The sequence below is a fragment of the Cavia porcellus genome, unplaced genomic scaffold (genome assembly GCF_034190915.1).
Source record: "Cavia porcellus strain 051 isolate PalLab524CR breed Dunkin Hartley unplaced genomic scaffold, mCavPor4.1 scaffold_9, whole genome shotgun sequence".
Classification (NCBI taxonomy): domain Eukaryota; kingdom Metazoa; phylum Chordata; class Mammalia; order Rodentia; family Caviidae; genus Cavia; species Cavia porcellus.
In genome coordinates, this window is record NW_026947492.1 from 65617807 (window position 1) to 65639303 (window position 21497).

At 33.8% G+C, this 21497-nt stretch overlaps 1 pseudogene; it reads left to right on the forward strand.

Annotated features, from left to right (window-relative positions):
• The first annotated feature begins 17429 nt into the window (after positions 1–17429).
• Positions 17430–18406, forward strand: LOC100731172 (olfactory receptor 51L1-like; annotated as a pseudogene).
• The last annotated feature ends 3091 nt before the right edge of the window (positions 18407–21497 follow it).

The window sequence follows — 21497 nt, forward strand, 5'->3', positions numbered from 1 at the left end:
ATCACCAATTGAAGGAGGGCTGTTGTATATACTCATTATGAACAAGGTAAATTTGGTGGTTAATATTCTTCAACTAATACTAATGAATCAAACTTCATCTTAACCTAGTCTTATTACTCTATTATTTATCCACATAGCTACATAATGATGATACTGAATAGATTAAATAATTTATAGTGAAAGAAACAACAAAACTGTTGATGCTGTATTACCCCCTCATGCAACAATTCATGTAGCCCTAAATTATGAATATTAATTGAACTAGGGATGTAAACAATGTGTAATGGCAGAGTAAAAAGAAATAGATTTTCTCAACTATGTACTTCATCAAATATTTGGTACTATTAGAATACAGTTGCAATCACTTTCAAAAGTTGATTTTGATTCCAAAGTTTTAACTAATTTTTCTAGAATCCCTTGCTCAACCTAAAAGAAAATAATATGCCTAGATTGTTACTTTGAAAATGTAATATAAATGTTTATAGTTTAATCTGCTCTTCATGAATGTGGTAACTATTATTTTCTATTTAAAATGGAGGTTGGTTAAATTATATGCCAAAATTTTAGTAGGCACTGCATTTTAGAAATTGGACATATTTCTTAGTTAATTTCAAATCTCTTGATAGGTCTTTTTTCTGACTTTTCATCTGTATTTTTAAATGTAGTTTCTAAATGCCTAAGTAATCATTGTGAAATATATACATGATAAAATAAAAATAATTGATGTATATTATATATGATAATGAAATATAAATATATACATTTTTCTGTCTTAAATAGATCAAAATATTATTTCTGCAGGAATGGATAGCTGACGTTCTATTATCTATAAGGTCAGTTTATTAAGATATAATTACAAATGGTATAATATCCTTGTTAGATAATATGTATAGATTGTAGACTTTATATTCATGTAACCAATACACAATCATGAAATAGATACTTTCATTATGATCAAAAGTGTTCTTGTACTTGCTTTTGCTCCATCCTATCGCATAACCTCAAGTGTGTGGAAGCCATTAACCTTATTTCCATTATAAAGGCTTGATATCACATAGCATAATACTTTTGAAATTCGTTCTTATTGCTGTTTGTATTTGTAGTTGTTGTTATTATCCAAGTGTATCACATGTAAGGAGCTATCAATTCACTCATCTGTTGGTCTTCTGTTTTGTTGTTTTAGCCTTGAATAATGCTCTTCTGAACATACATAATATATTATATAAAACATTTCTCCAAAAAGTAGTAGGTATCATACTTATAATTTATATTTTGTATGCTAAGAATCTAATAACAATAATAACTATGATAGAATTCAAAACAACAAATAATTTATATTAATTAGATGTCTATTATATGCCCGCTACCTAGGGAGCACCAGCAGTGATTCTTGCTTGAAACCAGAGTTTAAATCTGCATGGAAAATCATCACCATTTGGTTATGTCATAAGAATATTGCCATAGAGGGATTTAAAATTATTGTTCTAGAAAATGATGGTGAGGCATTTTGGCTTCAGGATTAGCACTTATACCAGGATTGCTGTTGCTTCATGATTATTATTGTAGGGTTTTCCTCATTGTTCTGTTACTTTGTTAGTGATGGTGGGATTTAGCTATGAGGTAAGAATTTTACTCTTGTAATTTATGTAAATGTATATTTCCAGTGTGTTACTGATGCTGTTATTTAATACATCATTCTATTCTCAGTTGATGACATAATATTCCAAATTTATATGTACCAGTTTTATACTTTAAAGTTAACCATAAAGAAGCTTGTTTATTTGTGTAATTTTTCTTTATGTAAAGGTGTGTTTAATTTGTATGAACTTCCTACTTTTCCCTTTAAGTCAAGTTAATCCATGTAAGCTTAAAGAAATCTTTGCTATGTATCATATTCTGCCTGAGTAACTTTTAGACAACTGAAAGTTGGTGATCTCTGCTAGATGTTTATTTCTTTCCTTTAGAGGTCTCTGTCCACTCACTCCCAAAACCTTCTTGACATATTCATTAAAATGAAGCTGATAAAGTGTTTCAGGAATGAAAGAACTGGGTGAGCCTGTAGTCTAGGGTTACATTGCAAGGGAAATCCGTGTTGGAAGAATCTCATTCTGCTCCCCTTTCTGTATGGAGCTCCACCTTTTTGTACCTTCTGCTAAAGTATGACTGATACTTTCCTTGAATTCACTTAGTTTCTCATGCAAAACATTGTCTCTTATTATGCAAGCCATGAACTCACCCTCTTCTCTTCTCTTTGACTGGACTTGTCTTTTTTTGGCCCTTGGCTAAAACATCACTTGCCCAAAATGGACAAACTCAGGCTCAGTTTCTTGGTAGCTTCACAAGTGTGTGCTCATCATGATTTGTGTGACCCTTGCAGTGCTGTGAAGAATGCTGAAGGGAAGCTCCCTCAGACACACAAGCAGGGAACTTGGTATTACTGACCCTTTCCTTTTAGCTTCCCTTTAGAAGCACATTAGGTTTCTACTTTCTCATACCGTGACAACTTGAGTGAAGGCCAGAGAATATGTAACTGAAAAGGGGATCTTAAGCATTATGCATTCGCTGTGATCCTTTTTGCAGGTATGTTTTTCTTCCCCCACTTCATGTTGAATAGTATTCTGTTGTTGTGTGTGTTTAAAAGGAAAATATTTTGCATCCCATCCTCCTTCTCCATTATCTTATTTTTAATTGGTATTCTGTGATAGAAGTTCTTAAAGATAGCAGGGCTCTCAAGAAAGAAAAATATAATGAAAGAATATTCACAATGAAAAACATTCTCTTAAAGAAGTAGTCCACACATCGTGAGGAACCAGACGTCTCTGAAAGTGATGTTATTTTAGGAAGTTTTCATCTTTTATTTGTCCCTGATATTAGTGCTCAGAATAGAAAATTGAGAACAATATTGAAGGAGGCTTATTTTGCTGTGTTGATTTTGAATTTGCATGGTGGTAGCAGTAAGCAGTGTGTTAATTATTGATGCTCTCCTATTATCTTGTCCTGAAACTATTTTATTTTTTTTTCTTCTTTTACAATAAAGCAAAAAAATAAAAGATAGAAGATCATTCATAATCCAAGAGGGATAAGAGACATTCACTGACATGAAAGTCATCATGATTTTATACAGTTTATGCTATTGAAAATTATGGTAATGATAAAAATAACAGACATTTAATGATTATGTAATGTGACTTAAATCACCAAGTTGCCCAAACTTGAATCCTGCCTCAGTCTCAGCCTCCATGAGTGCATCACCACATCCAACTCTATACAGCTGTATTCTAACAAATTTTCAATATTCCCTCATCCTTCATAAAGTGAGAAAACAATCTTACACCTAAAATTTAAAAAAAAATAGAAAGCCAGCAAATATTGAACTGTATTATACACTTTTACAATAAAGTCATTATATATTTAATAAAGGAAGAAGAAAAGAACTATGTATGACAGATAAATATTTCCTTTAGCTATGACCTTGGTGCATAATTTCACTGATTAATAATGACAGTTCAGGAAGATATATTCTGTATAACTCAGTGAACGTATTTTAGTACTCCAATTGTTAAACCAGTTTTTGACATTTTCTTTGAACTGTGTCTTGTTTTAAACACTTCATTAATTACTTTTTTAAATGCCAATTAGAAGTATATTAATCCAACAAAAAGGTTACTGATATGATTTCCATTGTACTTATAAAGATGTGGCATGATCGTGTCAAGTGCCAAGCAGTGGCTGACACAACTATGATCGGACTAGCAGAAATCCTAACTCAGATCATCTCACTCTGATGCACAGCTGCATTCATCTTCCATAGACAATCTCTTTTTTCAAGCTCTATTCTCCCAGATTCCTTGATCTCATGATATTCTTGATTTTCTACTGTAGTTTCATAGTTCTGCGCCTCCTTATCCACTGATAGTGATCTTATTTCCACTACATTATTATTATTATTATTATTATTATTATTATTACTCAATGTCACTTCCAAAGTTTTTTGTTTGGAATAGAATGAAAAACAAAAATACAGTATCAGAATTTTACCACTGGTTACTATGTTTTCAAGGAATTACAGAGAGTAAGTTTCAACTATACTGAAAATGTTGGCTATATAACAGATGAAGTCTACACTGTAGATAACTGTAGAAAAGATTTACATGACAGTCAAATAAAAAATCAGATGGCTTGATCAGAAAATGTTGCAAAACATTTTCTGAATGCAAAAGAGATGATTATATTGGGGTAGTTTGTATCAAGGGGGTGCGGTATGAAGACATTGAAATCAAAATATTGAATCGAAATGTTTTGAAATTAAGTTTCTATCACAAAAAAGATAATTAAATGAGGTTATTTGATTGGTTTTCTGTTTCTTCCTTTAATATAAGTTGGGATCCAAAAATGGATTACAAATTCCAAATAATTGAAAGCTGTCTCTGTTGTCAGTTAGAGCAGTTTATGTGCTGCAGATCCTACCAAACACATTCATGGGACACTTTTGAAAGGTTTAGAGTTACCCAGGGGTGAATTAAATGCTGAGAGGACAGGGCAGTGATTCTCCAAAATCAATTCAATAACACAGAACTAAAAAACGAGAGGGTTTGGTTAGAGATATTTTTTGCCATTTTCATTTGATGCTCATTTGGTGATGGTGCTGTATTTCTTTCCTCCGGGACCCATCGTATGCAGCCAATCCCCTCCACACAGATCTTAGTTTTTATTCACTCTCTATTTTTCCTCTTAAAATGTCCTCAGGATCTCACCTTTCAGTGAATATTATACTCCTGTATTAAAGCTCATAGGTATAAAAAATAAAACCCATACATACAAAAAGTAAGCTCCTTATGGAAACTACAGCAGATATCAGCTCAATTACTTACAGTTCATAAAATGAGCAGAGGGGGCAGACAGTCTGTGAAGTGCACAACCTGGGATTCCCATGACGTTTCATTCACTCATTGCTGATCTAAAAATGGCCCGCAACCCCATAGCTCCTACTGTAACTCATGTCGTTTTGCAGTTTTCCCTAATCATCACTGTTTATTGTATTCCAAGCAAATACAGCATTGCAGCTTTGAGATTAAACCAAATCGATAGCATAAACAAGAGAAGCCATAAATAATGATGAGCAAATGATTTGAGAAATCTATAACTCTCTTTTTCTTGGTAATCTGAAGCTCGTCTAATACATGCAGTGTAGTATTCATCAATATTTTACTTACTAGGAATGAAGTTCACTAAATTCTCTCCTTAGATATTTTATTCTTTATTTTGAACAACTTACATATCTCTCAAAACTTTGGCTACTGATTTTTGTTGTATTTCATCTTTTCCATGCGCTTTACAACTCTATCCTATCCCAAATAAAGAGAGATATTTTTAAGAAAATAAAAGCAAAATTAAAACAACTCAGGGGAAAAATTTTACCATAAGAGTCTTCTGTAATTTCAGTTCTTACTAGCTTGAGAAACTGCACTTGACACTCATTACATCTAACCAATTGTTGTATTTTTGTTACCTGCTTTTTTGTTTGAAATGAAGCAATAAAAAAACCTCTTCTCCACTTAATTCTTCAAAGAGATCTTTAGTGAGAAAAAAAAATAGATACCCACACAGGACCTGTGAGTAAAATTCTAAGTAATAGAAGAGATATACCCTCCTTTTTAGGAAATCTAATTTGTGATTGACTATAGTTCGGACTTTCTTCTTCCATTAATTCTCATTTTGACATCTTCCATTTTCTCATTTCAGTATAATATTTTTCATGGATACAGACTCTTACCAAAGGCATAAACTAGTTTTTCATAAACTGTTATCAAAGAACTTTCTGGCCAGGGAGTCATATATGACTATCAGTGACAAGCATGTTTTCACAAGAAATGGAAATGTGCTCTAACCTGGGTGGGCACTGCAGCAAAGAAGGCACAGACCTTTCCCCTGAATCAGGAGTGTGCTTAAGCTGGAACTGGGACTCAATTCATGGTGCACCTTGTGAACACAGCAGCCCTCTACTGTCTAGTACAGGATCCAGGTGTCTGCAACCTTGTCTGCACTGCAATTAAGGTGTAGAAAGGAAGGACAGTTTTGATCTTGATCCTAGTGCCCACTCAGAAGCTGCCTGCATAGAGTTCTGTATCCCAGGAGACTAAAACTGAGTAATCCAGGAAAATAGGGTTAATCTACGGAGCCCTGGATTCTTTCGATAATGTCAAGAAAGGCTCACTGAATTGTTAAATATCAAATAGACTCATGGGAAGTTTTTATTTGTGAAAAAATGCTGGAGAATAAACAAAAACCTTATCAAAATTAACAACGCATGTTATGATTAAGTCTGACAGAAATAAACAAACTGGAGAAAGATAGAATGTAGCTGTAGTTTCCACTCACCAAAGGTATGAATTTTTTGTAAGAATATTATCATCAGAGTTAAAAGGTCTACTTATTAGTGTTATAAGTACACTCCTTAGGAATCTACTATTTCTTTTTTTTTATATATGTTTGGTACATGTGGGGAAAATTTAATAGCAAAGTAAAGATGTAATATAAACATAACAGGTAAAATTCTGATGTTTAGAAAAACAAAGGTTTACTTAAATGACAAATGTTGGCTCCAGTGAGAAAGAAAATCAAACATAATATACATGGTATGATATCCAGCGATGTTAGGAAATCAGCAGATATCTGGTCACAACATGCAAAACATAACATTTTTTAATGTGCTAGTTATGTGAAAAGAACACAACTTTGTCAAAAACACATGCTCCAAGGCTCTGTAAACGTATATCTTAATGCCTAATATTGCATCAACTTCAGAAACAGAAAATGAAGCACGTGCATCAAAAAATTAAAGCAAGTGCAGTGTTAAAATTACAATTCACCAAAAAATAAGAGACTAACTAATATCACTCTCAACAGTGAATAACAGTATTCTTGATTTCATACCATACTGCTACAGAATTAGCATTGGGTATCTTAGTCTCTCTTCTTCATAGTATCTGTTCATTACATCATGTATCACATAATTTGTTCCCATAAATAGTTTAGAAATTCTTCCCATGTGTGAATCTCTACATTATATGTGTATTTTCTGTACTATTTCCTCAAAAAATATGCAATATATGGGAGTGAAAATAATAAAACAATTTATCTGCAACTATTTCTAAAAACATTTTTCTGTGCTATATCTGAATCAACTGGTTATATACAAAAATATACCACCCTTAATCCCTGCCCATAGTGTGGTTTAAGAAAAATTTGACATGCTCTCATGGCTATAGAACTTCTTCTAGTTTAAAATACTCTTTCTGATGTGTCAGCTATTTAAAGCAATGAAAATTCATGATATAATTGGTTTTCACAGGATAAGATAAACAAAAAAAAAGTCAAGGCCCTCTGTTCATCCACAGAAATAGCAATTAAATAAGCTACCAACCCGAAGCACTCAGTGTTCCTAAATCTCACAGTCTTTTCTAGACATTTAGCACAGTCTTTTTCTAGACATTAATGGAATAGTGATATTTCAACATAATCATTAAATCATTCATTTGAAGTTAAAAAGCACTTTATACAATTATTATTATCTTTATGTGACACACTAAGCAAATAGTATGGAACTCTATGGATTATTAATGGACTATATTTATAATAGACAGCCAATACCCAATAGGCCATCATGGATCCACTGATTCAGAATTTCAAAATTAAAAGAATTCCCAGTTAAAAATGGGGCAAGATAACAGTAAATATGCTTCTTACACATATATGCAGTATTTGTGCAAGTAAGAGATTTTTATAATATTTAGCCCTATAAAAATACATTTATTATATTTCTTCCAGTGGGTGATGATCTATAGTAAATACATGGGTTTAGGCTACTTTAAATTTTTTAATAAAGGATTTTGTTTAAAGAGAAAAATCAAAACAGAAAAAAGGGTAGAAGAAATACAGAATTTCAAGAAATCACTTGTTAATAGATTACAATTGTCATCTTAGAAGTCACTGTTCAAGTTACAAAAATAAAGCATACAAAGTGGACATTTAAACAGTGAACCTGTTTAACAGAAACAGTTCTGTTCAATGATCCAACAAAAACTTAGTAATATGGTTACCTGTTTTACACACTTAACCATAAATGCAGTTATATCCTTTAGAGCACTTTCTTTTCCTCTCCTTTTTATAGTAAAAATTACACATTTTAGATTTTATTACTCCTACAGTTCTTATTACTTTGTTTGAAGAGAATAAAACCAAATGTGACAAAGCAAAATAGAATCAGTTAAAATAAGAACAGACATAGTATATGATGTAAAAACAAAATACAAGGCGATCAACAATGGCTACTATAATGCCTCTTGCTATCTTCAAAAGAATTGCCCATATCTTAAAAAGGGTGAGATTAAACATGCCAAAATAGAACAAAACAGATCATAAGGAAACAATTTTAAGAAACACTGATTTCAAAGCAAGTCACTGGATATCTTCACTGTCTTATTGTCTCTAGTTTTCTTCCAAATAGTTGTCCCCATCTTCACACACAGTGAATACACAAATAGAACAACACTATAGAACTAATCTGATCATAAAAGGGTGGTGCAGGCTTTTTAGTTCTTCTACACCTGACATTGGGGAAGTCAATAGTGGCTGCCATAATGTCCCTCATTCTCTTCACAGTAGCTGCCCTTATTTTTACATATGCTGAAATTGAACGTAAGAGACTAGATTGATATCACTCTGAACAGTGAATATTAGTTTATCTAGATTGTTACAGAATTAGCACTGGGTTTCTTAGTGTCTCTTCTTCTTCTTCAGAGTATCTGTTCATTACATCGTGATTATATAATCTGTTCCTGGAAAATGTTTAGAAATTCTCCCCGTGTGTATATATAACTTGCGTATCGACCCTTTCTGCATTCTAGGGAAAAAACAGATCATAACAAGACAAAAAAACAATATCTTAGAAAATATGAAATGAAAAAAAAAAACCTATAAAACCACATTATTAGATGATCTACAGTAGTTACTATATTTTCTCGTATTATTTTCAGTAGAGTTGTCCACACCATCAGACATATAATAATCGAACATAGCATTACATAGCTATTTTAATAAAAACACAACTTTGGAGACATTGTAGGACTTCAAAAGCAGTTAATAATCAAACCAGAATGGATATGTTATTACATCTTGTCATCTTAGGAGTGGTTGCCTCTACTATTAGACTCGATATTATCAAGCAAACAAAATTCAAATAGAATCAGTCAAGGCAAAATAGCAGTTTAACAAACCAGCTTCAAATAACATCAGTCATAGTAAGACAATGTAACTAATACAGGGCTTTGGTTTAACAGGAAATTAAGAATAGTTACTGTGATATAGCTTGCTATTTTGGGGATAGCCATCTGTGCCCTCAAATCTAGTATGAGTAGACTGACCTAAACAAAATAAAATCAAACTAAGCAGAGCGATAAGACTAATGGGCTTTTAAATCCTGATACACTGTTAACAATGTCCTCTGCTTTCCTTTTTTAGGCAATTCCTCACCTTTACTTTTCTCAAGATGTTTTGTATATTTTGGGTCCCAATAACTCCTTTAGTTTTTAGATTAAGGGGGCAACCCATATCTATCTGAGTAGTGCTAAACCTTTTTACCCCTAGTTTGATCTTGAGCTGTACTCTTTTACTTGCAAAATCCACAAGGTTCTTTTTTCCTTCTAGCTTTGTAGTTCTACACTGCACAAAAGTGTCATAACTTTTCAACCTATCTCGGCTGCTGGATGAGTTGTCCCTTGTTTCTCCCTGATTCCCTGTCACTTAGAGCTTCATTTTCTCATCTTTGATTTTCGGTTTAGTAACCTGCTTTCAGGTTGAGTACATGTCCTATTCAGAGCATCTTGATGGATCCTGCCTCCTAATATACTCTGCATGTGTTTCTTTTTGTTAGTGTATCTAGGCTATCTATGTTAAAAATTTTAGCCCACCTTCTCAGCCCAACTCTGCTATTATATTTTTCTGCTATTATTTGTTAATTTTTCTCCTTCAATCCACTGTCCTCCTCGTTCATTGAGGCATCTCTTCCACTGTTGCTGGAATCCTGGTATTTCTCTCTCTCTCTCTCTCTCTCTCTCTCTCTCTCTCTCTCTCTCCCTTCAGTATTTTCTGTAGGGTTGGGTTGGTGACCATGAACTCCCACAGTTCCTCTTTGTCTTGGAAACATCTTGTTTCTCCATTAATTTTGAGAGAGAGACTTTCAGGGTACATTAATTTTGATTGGAGGTTATTTTCTTTCAGGGCTTGGACTATTTCCCCCCAGACTCTTCTCAATTTAGTAGTTTGTGTTGATAAGTCTGTCGTTATTTTGATGATTTGTGTTTGTAGGTGATCTGCTTCTTTTCTCTGGCCTATTTTAATATTCTGTTCTTGTGGTGGATTTCTGGAATCTTGATTATTATATGTCTTGATTATTATATGTAGATCTGTTTTGGTTGTAGTTTGCTGGAGTTATGTATGCCTCATTTATCAGAATATCATTTCTTTTTTCCTATCCTTGAGAAGTTTTCCTTAATTATTTCTGTGAATACTTTTTGTAATTTGCTTGTGGTAACTCCTGCTTCTTCACTTAAGTTTTTTATTCTTAAGTTATAGATCCTCTTGTCGTCTTCTAGCCTTTGAATTGTTATTTCTTGGTTCCTTGCTGTTTTTAATAGGTCTTTTCTTTCACAATCACACATTGTAAATCTCTCTTCAAGCTTCAAAAGTCTAATTTTTGTTTCTGTCAAAGCATTTTGCCAGCTTTCAATAGAGTTTTTAGTTTCCTGGTAGTCTCTTTGGATCTGTTTCATGTATTCTACATTTTATGAATATTCTTCACCAAAGGTTTCTCTTCCTTTTCTGGGTTCCTCCCTTCTTCCCTGTGTTTTCTTGAGAGGGGCTTAGCATTTCCTTAATTAACCTTTTTATTTCTTGTCTCATTTTCATTAGAATTTCAGTTTTAAGTTCATCTATGAAGTCACAAATGTATTTCTTTATCTCTGCTGATGTTGTGGCAAACATTGTATGATTGCTGGACTGGTTCTCTTCTGTATTTATCTCTCCTGGGCTTATTTTCCCAGGGTCAGTGGCTGGAGGTTTTGTCTTATCTTTTGCTCTTCTCATTTTTCTGGTTTCTTTAAGATAGTTGTATGGAGGAGGTCTCAGGCTGTCTCTGTATTGCTTAGAGTTTTTTCTAAAGCGTGCTGGCTGGGGGCTTGCTACCCTCTCCAGTTTGCTGATACCTGAGGTAGCATGTAGGGATACTGGGGCTAGGCCCCTCCCCTCTGAGGCAGTCAACCTGCAAGTGCCTTCAGCATTTACACTGTGCTGTGGCAGACATCACAGGGTCGGAACAATTTCATCCCTACCTATTGGTTCCTGACCAGCAGCATGGTTCAGCCTAAGCTGCTTGCACCAGTCCTTTCTGGGCTGGGGGTGTTGACTGATGTCACTGCAGTGCTGGGCTCTGCCCTGCTCCAAGATGTCTTCCAGTCAGCTTCCCATACCTCAAGACCCAATTTCCAGCACTCACTGAGAGCCAATAAAGATCTCTAACTTGGCTCCACTCCACACTGCACCATGTCCTCCCGCCAAGGGCCCAGGACTCACCAACTCCCATTATTGGCAGCTGTGGCTTATTTTTTGCTAATATGTTTCAAATAATTAAGCTGTTTGTTGAATCAGCTCAGCTCTTCCTAGTCAGGTAAAGCATGTAGGAGTCCAAGAAAACCTCTGTTTTTTCTCTTGGAAAATATCTTTGGGTGAAGGCTGAAAAAGATCTATTCACATTGCCTGTCAGGGGATCAATGAATGCTTCACTGACAGCTGAAAACCTTATTCATTTCTGTGCATGAGCCCAAGTAGATAGTGGTAGCTGAAGGGATAAATGGGCTCTGCTTTGCTTCTGGCTTACAACAAAATTCCCAGGCACTGAAACTTTATGTACTTTGAGTTTTATTTCTACTTTCTGAAACTCCCCGCCACTTAAATAGTCTTAGGCATTGTTTTGATGTCATGTTTAAATTTCCTGGAAACAATCTGAACTTTAAAGTACTTTTGCAAGATTTAACAGGCATAAATATAAGACTCTATACAAGAATCTACTATTTGCTATTCCTAGGCCCTATCCTGTGTAATCTATGAAGCGCCCTGTGAACTATGAGGTTTTCCAGCCTAGTTAGGAAAAGGTGCTCACTCAGACCAGGCTGCCACTGTGTCTATTGCTTCTTGTAATTGGGGTGATTGTTTTTGGTCCCAAATAGTTTTTCACATCACTTGCAAACAGCCAATATCGTAGTAAATATTGGAAAGGCCTTTCTGCAGATCTTTCTTTGTACAACTTTGTCCTTTGCAATCTTAATTTTTTCTTCACTCTATTCAATTATTGTTCAATTCCACGAGTGCTTAGGCTTTTTCTAGGTTTCCCTTCATTTTATCACAGCCTTGAAACTCTCACAATGCACTGAGGTATAGCAATTTTAATGTTTTCTTTATTTTATAACTTCGTCTTAGAGATTAAGAGCTATTGGTGCCAGAAATAGTTTAGAAATGGTTTAGAAATAGTTACTTCATACATTTTTCTGTTTTAGTTGTTGTAGTAGTAAGATACATTTAATCCTTCCTATTTAATTTTGGTCAAACATAGAATAAAGTTTTGAAATGTGGCACAAAAATGCCAACAAATTGCTTCACAGATAAATAGAAAACAAAGTCAAACCTTTCAATGAGGCCACAGTAACTCAGACTAAATGGCCCTATATCTCTTAAAAAATCTCTGATATTGCAATGCTATACAACTGTATAACAACAAGGCATTTATAACAATAATAACAGAGATATTTTCTAAGCTTCAATTGTTCTAAAAGTTGAAAAATCACATTTCAAATTTATTTATCTCAAAAACCCCGTCTAACTTTAAATACTAAATAGTCACTTATCAGGAATAAGCAGATGCAAAAGAAGGGATCATTGAAGTTTGCACTGGGCAGTTAAAACACAAGTGAATAAATATTTAAGTGTGAGATAAATTAAGGGCTCTGGAATATTGAGGAAATCAAGTTTGTCATCACCTTGATTTCAAATATTTTTTTGTGGCATCTTCTGTGTGGCATATTGAAATCTTTCTCATGAAAATATTTGGTTAACCTTCCTTTGACACTTGTTATTCTATACTTTATTATTTATTGGAATAAAATTTTTGGTACCAGGCAGATGCCTCTATCAGAGGTGTGAACATTACAAAAGTTCACTCCTTTTTCTATGCAAGGATGCTGATACAAAGGAAACTGTGCTGCTGATTTCATTTGTTAACATGAGCTGGGGCTTCTAGCACCATGGTGAGGAGATCATAAAGTACGCTCACTAAGTTAATAGAGATAGAACGTTGTCTTTAGGAGTTGGTTAACTGAAGTTTTCCTTATTTCAGACTTTAAAGTCACAGAATCTCCAATTGTTTAAGGAAGAAATAGATAGTTAAGAGAAGAAAAAACAAGGAAGGCCTAGTGGAGGAGCCAAAAGGAGTGTTATAGGAGATGAAAGTTAACTAAGTGAAAGTTGGTGCAACAGCAAGAAAGTGGTGTTTATTTGTAGAATGATGAGAAAAATTATGTTTAAAAGGGGAATTTGAGGAAGATGAAAAGTAAGTCTTTAGAGGAAGGGTTAAATAATTAAAGGTAGTAAGATAGTTTTAGATCGCCTGGAATTGTCTGAAGAATTTCTTTTTGTTTGGAGTGGAAAATCCACCATACAGATAAATGGAAAATAAGTGCAAGGATAATTAACATATTGTGAAAGCTGAAAAAAATCAGCTTGAATATTCTCTGTATAAAGATACATCCTTCTTCCACTATTTGACTCAGTAGCATCTAATATTCAATTCTAAATGAGGCCAGAAGAAAGTATCCCCCCTAAACTTTGTGTATAACCTTGTCCAAAACAGATGAATGTTTCATTTTGGGCAAGTTGTATATCTTTTCTAGGCATTAGAGATCTGGTAGTAAGAATATCCAAACTATTAATTTATCCATTTAAATTGATTTTCCTATGTGACTTGAATGTTAAAATATGTCCCCAGTGAAGTATGTGAAGTGTACAACCCAACCTTACAGCATGTTTAGGTACAGAAGAGCAGTAACAAGAAATCATAGATGATAAAAATTAAATGTAAGAAAAAATATACTGAAAAGTATTGTACTAAAATTCTAAAAAAACTAAAATAGTTAGTTAAAAAGATATTTACTAGCAGTATTGTCATTCTGTGCTGAAATGATCATGAGCATAATCCTTGAGAGTATAAGTTGCTTAAAGAATTAAAATCCAAAAATAAAATCCAGTGTCATGAACAATGAGCTGCATAGATTATTCACATTGGACTTATTGGAGCCTGTCTTCGGGGCTTTGCACTTACCTCCTTTAGAACTTGGCATTTCGTGAGGACATGCCTCTTTGCAGGGAAATACTTAAATTTCCACGTTAAGCTTCAAGGGTTAGCATTTCAGCAGGCATGACCCAACTGAGGGCAGGACATTTGGCAATTACAGAAGAAATGATGTTAGTAATGGAACAAAACTCAGATGCAATCTGTGATTAATCTTTCAGGACCACCTTTATCAACAAATAGCTCTCATGTTGTAATGAGCCTGCATAAGGATATTTGAGAATAGTATTCCCACTCAGTCATTTTTATATCTTCTTTTGACTCCAGGCCTAATTCTTAGCCAGACTGAAGGAAGCTGTTCAATGGCAGAAACCATGTCAGCAGATACCACAAGTTCTAGCAGCAGGGATTATTGTGTTGTACTAATAAGGAATGAGAAAAAGGCATGAGAAAGGAATTTGGCAAAAGTCCCTTAATTAGAAAGGATCAGATGAATGTGCTCTTACCAGTTGGAGATTATGCTAGAGAACATTTTCTGTCCTTACCAAAAAAAAACTCAATATTGAAAAAAAAATTGTAACAGAGCTTCTGAAGCTCATATTTATTTTCTGAAGACAGAATACACAAATATATTAATGCTTTATTATTTCTTCTGAAGTCTCATCCCAATAGACATAGACTGACACTGGTTAAAAAGAACAATAACCTGCAAAGTGAAAGTAGAAAGAAGTAGACAAAATATCTTTGTTTCTCACTCTAAAAAAAGGCAATGAGCACATTTAATGCAAAAATTCTGTTGCTGTTTTCCTCTCTGATTTTTCCCTACCCAAAATTCAGGGTAATGTGTGAATTCAGTAGAACCAGCTAGGAAATAGTCAAACCACTTCAGCTAGGGCTTGTGGGACTTAGTCAAGGGATTAAATTTTGGTTGCATAGCTCCACAGACCTGATAGCAGTAGGCCTGATATTAATGAGTGAGGCTATGTGAGCATTAGAGTGATTAATATATGCAACCAGTATGCAACAATTATGAACACAACTGCACAGAGATATGAAGTTATGTGATTATCAATTTAAGTTTTTAAATGCAGAGTATGATAAAAGGTAGATAAAAAAGTGTGTACTACACTCTCTGTGGCAGAAGAACAAGTACATTTAAAACGGACTTTATCTGAATGAATCTTTTTGATAGCACAGAGCTTGAAAGCCACCCTGTGTACCATGTGTTGAGTATTATCCTGAAATATTTGGCAGACTTCCCACTTCTAAGACAAAAGCAGGTAATTGAGTCAATTTAAGTCTTTGTTAGGGTAACAAGCATAGTCTCTGTCAGGCAGAGAAAAGAGTATTTAATGTATGAGTGAACAATAATATTTTTGTTGATATAAGCCAATGTAATTGGTATCACACAGTTTATCAGAAAGAACTTATTAATGCACACATGTGTATATAATGGTTAAAGAATATTTGTAAACTATCACTATATATTATTAATTTATGTTAACATTATGTAGTCCTGAAATAAAAAGATCACATGGATGTAATTTTAAAGGAGTATTAGATACAGTATTCTATATTTAATATTTTTAAATATAAGGAAAATATATATTTAATTTTAGATAAAAAATTATTACATTGAACAATAAATAAAATGTATGACAAAAGTTCATTTAAAATTCCTTGTATCACAAAGTAATATTTCAAGGTAAAACAATAATGTTTAAAGAACTAAATGAAAACTATATCCAAAATGTCATTTCATATACCAATAATGATGATTAACTTTGTTGCATTAAGCAATACAAAACTGTCACATAAAAATGACAAAAGTTCCCACATGTTTAATTATAATTCATATACTCATGATATGCAGAAAATATAGAATATTAAAACTTGCTCATAAACTATTTATATGAGTCATTATAAACCAAGGTAGTAAAAAACACACTGGTCATGATCTACTACTATTTTAACTACAGTGACTGGTCTTAGTTTGAATTAACTTTATAGTCATCTCCTCTTACTTTATAAGACACACTCTAAGAAAAACAGTATGAACCCCATGGGTACTGTGGGTACTGCTTTACCCTGTACAGAAATAACTGTGATCAATTAAACCTTTTTATCCATTTTCACTAAGCAATTACAAAGGAGTTTGGTGAAATATTTTGGAATTTTATGAGTAAGAGTAAAAACAGCATAGATTTATTTTTTCTCACAACTTCTTGAATAGAAGTTTTTTTTTTTTTTTTCTTTCCATAGACCTTAGGAATGGCCACCAAAGATTTTTAAAGCATTTCATGATTGCATAAAAAGTTTTCCACATTTAAATTATTTTGTTATATTTTTTCTTTACCATATCCAAATTGGCAATATTGTCATTCTTGTTTCAGGGCCATTATAAAGTAAAATAATTATATGACCACATAAGAGGACCTGTTAACTCAGCTGACACATGAATTACTATCGGGCATTTGTGCAACATAAACGTGGTAAACTAAGGGTCACTAAGTTTTGTGGGGGGCCACAGGGCAGAATGGCAAAGAATACAATGCCAGTACAAATAGCAAGTGTCTCAAACATATGAGGGGCTTTCTCTAGAATTACGCCTTGAAAATGTGCAGACTACAGTTGGCCATGAATAACTGAAACACTGAAAAGAAAAACTACGGATAAGAGAGGGTGGCAGTATTTACTGGCACAATATTTAGTATAATTTTTCATTTTTAAAATCATTATGCCAGTAACTATGACTTATGTAATTAAAATGTTAAATTTTAAAATTTTCTTTTCATTGCTACCAAAGGTAACAGTATCCAGGGATCCTGGAAAAGAAACTTTTGTTACTTAGTATAGAGGATCAGACTACATACTGGAAAAGAGTATTTAATCTCATATTAAAATGAGATACTAATGTCATATTAAAATCTCAGTTTAAAATGAGAAAACACAAAGAGTAGTCAAATTGAGAGCTCCAATCAAATATGGAAAATGCTGTTTTTTTATTTTAGGAAATTCATGTTCCCTTGGCGTCATGTTCCTTATGAACAGCACAAACTGCATCTTCTCCAGCTTCCTGGTCACAGACATCCCAGGGCTGGAGGCTGTGCACGTTGGGATCTCCTTACTCTTCTGCGCCATGTTCCTCATCACCTTGTTGGGCAACGTGACCATCATCACAGCTGTCTGGAGGGAGCACAGTCTCCATGTGCCCATGTATTCTTTCTGGCCATGATGGCTGCCTCTGACCTGGACCTGTCCCTTTTCACCGTCCCCACCATGCTGCACATCTTGTGGCTGGATGCTTGAGAGCTGACCTTCCCTGCTTGCTTCACCCAGATGTTCTTCATTCACACTTCCTGGATGTTGAGTCTGCTGTTATTCTGGCCATGGCCTTTGACCACTATGTGGCCATTTCTCATCCACTGCACTGCTCCTCCATTCTCACTCACAAAGTGATTGCAAAGATATGTTTGACTATTGGTATTCGAATTTCACAGTGTAGGTACCTGCACCTATCCTCTTCAAGAGGCTGTGCTTCTCTCACTCCAACATACTTTCTCATTCCTACTGCCTGCATCCTGGCATCATAAAGCTCTCCTGCTCCAATACCAGAGTAAACAGCATCTATGGACTCTTCGTGGTGCTTTCCACCATGGTTCTTGACTTCCTCCTCATTCTCCTTTCTTACGTGTTGATTCAGAAAACTGTGCTGAGCATTGCCTCCCATGGTGGGCGCCTCAAGGCTCTCAACACCTGCATCTCCCACCTGTGTGCTGTGGTTCTATTCTTCACACCCATGATCTGCCTGTCTATGCTTCACTTTGGCCCCAGGCTACCCTCCCACGTGACCACGGCCAACCTGCACTTCTTATTCCTCCCTTGATGAATCCCATTGTGTATGTTGTGAAAACTAAGCAGATTCGAGACAAGGTTCTGAAACTCTTGTTAAAAAGAGCTAGAAAAATCTCAGGTTATATTTATAATTTAAATCTTATTATACAAATATAACCCTACTCTAAATGTTGTATCTGAAATCTAGTGGAAATTATATCTTTATATCGATATAGACAAAAATGAATGAACAGTTTCTAGTACATATTACTGCAAATTTCATTGCCTGAAATTGTTTTTTCTTTCTTAGCTGTCATTAAAATTTTCTTTCTTAGCTGTCATTAAAATTTATTGTGTGATTTTTATCTTACATCAGCCTTTTCTTTTCTATGTTATCGTCAGTATCACTTTATTTCTCAAAACATCACCATGGCAATGTCCTTAAATTTTAAGGATGATTTGATTCAGTAGATTTTAGGGTTTTACTCATTTAAATCCAATAACTACCCATCCATTACATCAATATTTACATGGCATTCCCATACATGAGGCATCTCTTCATAGCTCTTATTTCACATAAGTTGTGATTTCTAGAGTAGTGAAGATTTGAAATAGCTGTAGTAAATATGGCCAGTTCTTTCTTATTCCAGTAAGATGGAAAAATATTGGGACAAATAATCCTTACACAATTATTTTAAAATCAAAAATTAAGAAATGTCATTGTTTTTGCTATGGTGACACTGAGTGTCAGAGAATATAACAGTCATTTCTTAAGTGGCTATAAGGCAGAATAGGTGTTTTCTCATGTCTCTTCTTACCTGTTAGAATGTACAATAGTGGCATCTTGAAACTGTTCTTGCAACCTTCACATTTTGCAGTTGAGAAATTAAAATTTTTTGAGTTAATTTTATTTTATGGAAAAATAAATTTTCATAACAAGAAGTAAAATTCTTAATGTTCATGTATGTCAATAAAGATTATTGTTCATTCTACAAATAAAGTCTTATGTGTAACACAGGTTAAGCAGCTTCAAAAAGTCATGCTGAGTATAATCTAAATCAGATGGCTGACATGACATAGTAATTAGGCTACTATCTTAGACTTTGTTTTGCACAATAACATGTGATTCCACTTAAAACATCTATATTAATCATGAAATTTTCAATGCATTTTACCTTACAATACGTATATGTCATTTAATATGCATAAGGTGAACTTTCCCATGTTTTGATTTTCCTATGTGCTACATTTAATATCATTTTCTTTTTCAAGGGATACGTTGGTTTATGAACTTAATTTATTCCATAATTCTGGGGAAAATAGATGAGTTCATGTTCATACTGGGGAAGATGGCCATAGATGTATTTGTCAGCAAATTTGAAGTTGAAGGGCTGACGCAAAATTTTGCTGGATGCTTCTGTTCATGAACTGAATTGTTCAGGAAGAAAAGGATTTGTAAAACAAGATAATACTACATTTTCTACTCATATTTATCAAAATATTCATTTCATCTTTATCAGTAGATCCCTTTTCAGGCTAGTAAATTTCCTTTCAGTCTTTCTTCTCCAGAGTAACTATTCAGTGCTTTTTTGCTGTAATGAAAATGAAAAAGGGTTACACTTCAATATACTTCACAGACAAAGGAAATTCCAGATAAACCTTTCGATGTAATTTTTCTAATTAACTACAATCAATGTCATAAATTTTACCATCATTATAATTGTTTCTTCATTGTCACCGTTTTGTTCATTGTTTACAACAGTTACATTAATATTGGGCAATTGGTAAATATGTAAAACCATATTTTGTTCACTCCTTTTGGCACTTTTCTACCTCTTCCTTCTACCCAAGATCCTCCTTCTCCTTCCCATGATCTTCTTTTTCAGTTCTGAAAATGTCTGTGTGTTTGTAACACACTTTTACTTATATAATTTGAGTTCTAATTAAAGGTAACATTATTTTTTCCTATTGAAAAGATTACAAATAAGTGATATCTGACACATTAGTGTTATCAGTATATTGCTGAACGTCTTAGTGAGTCCTCAGCTTCAATTTCAAAAATTGGCAACCCTTCTGCAGTTAATTGTGCTTCACGACATACCTTTTTTCTATTTGATATGCATAAAATTACTCATTTCTGTAGTTTTTCCCAATATCAAACAGATAAGCATATCTCATTTATTCAAAGATCAAATTGTTTACCATTTAATTAACTCCTCTTAAAGTCAAATAAGACTTTTAAATCTTGCTTTTAACCTATGATCTCTTTCTCTTATTGATATTATTGTAAAATATTTGAAGGAAACAATATATACAAAAAGACAAATTAAATGCACATATGCTTTTCCTTGTGTTCTGTTAGTTCAAGAATTTTTACATAAAAGTGGAATTCACTGAATTATTGGTTTCAATCTAAATTCCTAATAAAACCATGTGAAGCTGAGCTTGTCATCTTTTCTTCCCCTTTTTTAATTTTTGTTTTTATATGTACATATATTTATCATACTTTCTCAGAAAAAAATAGAAGCAAACCATGTTTCAGACATGCTGAATGAGTGTACTTCTAACACATATTCACTGGGGGAATGTTACATTCCTTAGATGACAGGAAAAAGCTAGAAGAAAAGAGTGCCACAAGTGAGTTTTTCTCATTTTTTCATATTTACTTGTTTCTTATTTATGGTTGCATCCATGACAACTCTTATTGGCCAAAGCCTGAGAGCCACAACTGTGGAATATCGAAATAGGTAGTGAGTAATGATGTTAGTGTCCATACCCTAAGCAGAAGCTCTAGAAAACTAGGCTGGTAGACTTTGTAAACTTGAAATTTACTGTGCCTACCTGTTGTCTGGTATAACGTCTATACATGCTGATCACATAGCAGATATGTGAGGAGGTACCTTTGGAAATCTCAGGCTCCCCTGGATAGACACATATTCCATGTGTCTGTAACAGGGATGGTGAATATTTTAGAGCTTTCTGTGCAACAAACAACCCACTGCAGCACACATGCCATAGGTTCACTACCACTGGTTCACAGCTCCAATGACTGTTGCAGGAAAGAAGATGTAATCAGTAGCTTTCACCTCGTAAAGTTTGTTACATTAACTTCCTTTTTTAAAGATAAAAAATAAGCACTTTTAACAATTTTTCAACTTTGAAATGTAATAGATATCATAAATATGTTGAAATGATATATGGATGGCTTGGGGAAAAATACCCCCAAAAATCTAAAAGCTTTCAAAACAGGTAAAAATATATACAATAG